Genomic DNA, 3290 nt, shown 5'->3' with positions numbered 1-3290 from the left:
GCCTCTGGCTCCCAGCTGCTCCAGGGGAGCTGGTGACTCTTGTGTGCAAAGCACAGGGGAGCAGGAGGGAGCAAAAATAAATGAGCTCAGGCAGCAAAACAGCTCTGCAGCCCCGGTGGGTGACACTTCGGCAACAACAGCCTGATGCAATCCCACGCTGCCTTTGCTGAGTCGGGCAGAGGTCTCACACCTACGGCAGCTACTCCTGGGAGTGTTGGCTTGAAATAATATCAGGAGGGAATAACATGTGAGCTGCTTTAAAAACAGAAATGCTGTGGACACAGCCACTCCACTGCTCTCACAAAGCTTCTGGTGGCCACAGTGCAGCTGCAGGGGCAGCTCTGGCCCCAAGGCCACCAGCAGCCATGTGTGACCAAGGCTGCCCAGCTGTCTCCTGCCACCCCGCAGCAAGCCAGGCCGGACCTTGCAAAGTGCCAGGCTTTATCTCAGCCGCTATGATTAATTAACTTTCAAACAATGCAGAGAAAAGAAAAAGAAATTGTTTCATTTAGCAAATATTGACAGAAAAACCCAAGTAGTTTTACTCTTTGGGTTTTCTGTTCTTAACAAGTCTGTATTCCCCAAAAGCACAGTTTTCAAGGGAAGAAACTATTTATCTCCAAAACATACTAAACAAAATAAAAGCAGAGAGAAACAGTAGTGTTAGCCCCAACCTGGAGATGGCAACAGGGCTGGGGCAGTCTGGGGATCCTTGGCACTGCTCTGCCACCTCCCTGCTCCATATCACAGCTACCACTCTGCACAGGGGGGCTTCAGTTCCCCCCCTTCCACAATCAGCCTGACTCACAGTGGGGAGACACCTCATGCCTCCTACCATTTCCATGGAGTGTCCCCACGACTGCACAGTGGTTGTTCCCCACCATTTCCCAGCTTGGAAGTGCTGTCAGAGGAAGCAGCCCCCACCTGCTTGATCCCCTCCACATTGCAGGGAGACCCCAGGGGTGGCACAAGCCTTCCCCACGGGGCACATACACACTTGGCAAGTATTAACTCCTGGCTCACTCTCCAACACTTCCATCTCCTCTTTTTTTGGTAATTACTGCCACAGTGCAGCTGGGGTGGTGGGTTAGTCCATGCCCCCCGGGCTGGGCTCACCATGGCTGCCTGGGCTCACCATGGTGCCCAGGGAGCACAGCAGGCACGTGTGTCCCTCTCCCCACACAGGCAGGAGGGCTCATTCTGCCGATTTGCGGTTTGAGCCGAATCCCCCCATGATGTCACACACTCCACATCTGCCAGCAGAAGTGTCTCATCCAGCAAAAATGTCAGCCTGTGCCCAAACAGGAAGCACCTGGTGCTGGTGGGCGCCCAGGGTGCCCGGAGGGGTGGGGGTACAAGGACGACTCATTTCCCCTCTGAGCAAGTCCAACCGCTGACACAACTGGCTCCGGCATTGCCCAGCTCTTCCATCCCTTGGGAACACTCTGCACAGCCCACAGAGCTCTGTGTCCTGCCAAAAATAGCCCCTCCCAGCAGAGTCCCAGGCCTCAGGAGGAGGCAGCTATGAAGGCATGGGATGAGCAGAAAAGCAAGACCCCAACTCACAAAAATTCCCAAATATCACACAAGTTGGATTTTCTCCATTAAAACCATTTTTCCAGCTGGATGAGAACATGACATGGGTGTCCGGGTTTGTCTGGAGAGGTAAGAGCTTTAGAATCACACTGCAAATGCTGCCATTGGAGTTTCTCTGGCAGCTCCCAGCTCCAGCTGCAAGGCTGTGCATCAGCAGAGATATGATGAAGGCAGTCTGGGATGGGGCCCGACCCCAGCTTTGATGTTCCTTCACAAAGTCCTCAGCCCTTCCCACTGATGGGGAATGAAGAACAAAGACGAACCTGCTTAATCTAAACCAACACACTTCATCCCCCCAGTCCAGGAGCCTTTCACCCTCCACAGCAGCTCTGCATCAGCAGGGGCTGTCACAGAAGAGCAGCCTTCTGGGATGGGATGCTCCAATGTCCATCACTGACCACCCTCTGGTCACCACTGCACATCGTGACTGGAAAAAATGAACAGCAGCCTGGGCTGCTTCATCACCTCTTCCCCAGCCCTGCACCCCCCAGCAAAGCCACAGAGGAGGCCAATCTCCAGAGCCTGGGCTTTAAAGCTTCCACAACAGTGGACAGGGACATCCTTCCTGCTGTCACCATTTCCAGGCACATTTATGTGAGTAGTGGCTCCTACCCACGCCCCATTCCAGCCCTGCCACCCCCAGAAAACCAGACAAACATTCCTGGCATGCCCAGGACAGAGTGCCATGGGTCACTCTGTTTTCCTACAAAACAACCACTTTCCCACCCAGGAAATCGTGGCAAAACACCCGTGGGAAGGAGCAGAGACAGAGTTACCCTCTGTCCCTGCATTTCCTGACCGGTGCCCATGACACTCCAGCCAACACAGACAGACCAAATCCTGCTTAAAATAACCCTCCTGCAGAGAGGATGGGGCTGGATGTCTACCATTAACTTGCCCAGTGGTGCTGTGGGATTGGCACCAAGCCCCCCCACCCACCACAACACCCTGCTGGGGACCAGGATGGCCAAGGATGGGGACAGGATGTCTCATCCCAGCCTGGTCACACAGCCCACAGCAGCAGCTGGTCTGAGGGTGCCTCACCATCCCTGCTGGGAACTGCTGAGGCCACACTAATGTGCAAACAGGCTGAGCCAGGCAATCCAAACCTCAAACCAGGCGCTGGTCCATTTCCCAGTGTGGCCAAAAGGTCTGCTGGGGGACACCCTGTTCACACTGGGGAGTGACACAAGTTCCTGAGCAGTCGGTCCGTGGGAGAGCTGCACTAGGGCAACACCGCTGTGGGGTACAGCCAGATGCTTTGGGGTTGGCCTGGCAGGGAGGGGGGCAGATGCCATGGCCTTACTGAGGGGAATGGGCAGACGAGAGCTGCTGGGCTCCAGTGGTGTGGACACCACATGTTGCATTTGCAGCAGCAACGCCAGGGCTGGCTGGAAGCGTGACCTCAGGAGCAGGCTGCTGGGATGCCTGAGACAGGCAGATCACTCACTGGATTTCTTCACAGGCTAGGAGGAAACAGCTTTTTCCAACTTTCTTGGGTTAGCAAATTCCCCTGGATGTGGCAGGACCCTTCCCTGGGCCCATATACAGGCAATGGGAAACCCGGATAAGTTCAACTGGAGCCTCCTTTTAGAACAGGGACAGAGGAGAAACTTTCCTTCCTGTAACTCTCCCTTCAGGATCCAAATCAGCATTTACTGTAGAGCCAGCAGTGGCTTGCCAGATCTCCAGAC

General features: G+C 54.9%; 1 protein-coding gene across 1 annotated transcript in view; it reads right to left on the bottom strand.

Annotated features, from left to right (window-relative positions):
* PLXNA1 (plexin A1) overlaps positions 1-3290 on the bottom strand; it is a 103592-nt gene that overhangs the window by 48425 nt on the left and 51877 nt on the right. The gene's annotated exons all lie outside the window — the stretch shown is intronic.

The sequence above is a fragment of the Corvus brachyrhynchos genome, unplaced genomic scaffold (genome assembly GCF_000691975.1).
Source record: "Corvus brachyrhynchos isolate BGI_N302 unplaced genomic scaffold, ASM69197v1 scaffold4, whole genome shotgun sequence".
Classification (NCBI taxonomy): Eukaryota; Metazoa; Chordata; class Aves; order Passeriformes; family Corvidae; genus Corvus; species Corvus brachyrhynchos.
The sequence above is the reverse complement of the archived record's forward strand: the minus strand, read 5'-3'. Positions and strand labels throughout refer to the sequence as shown.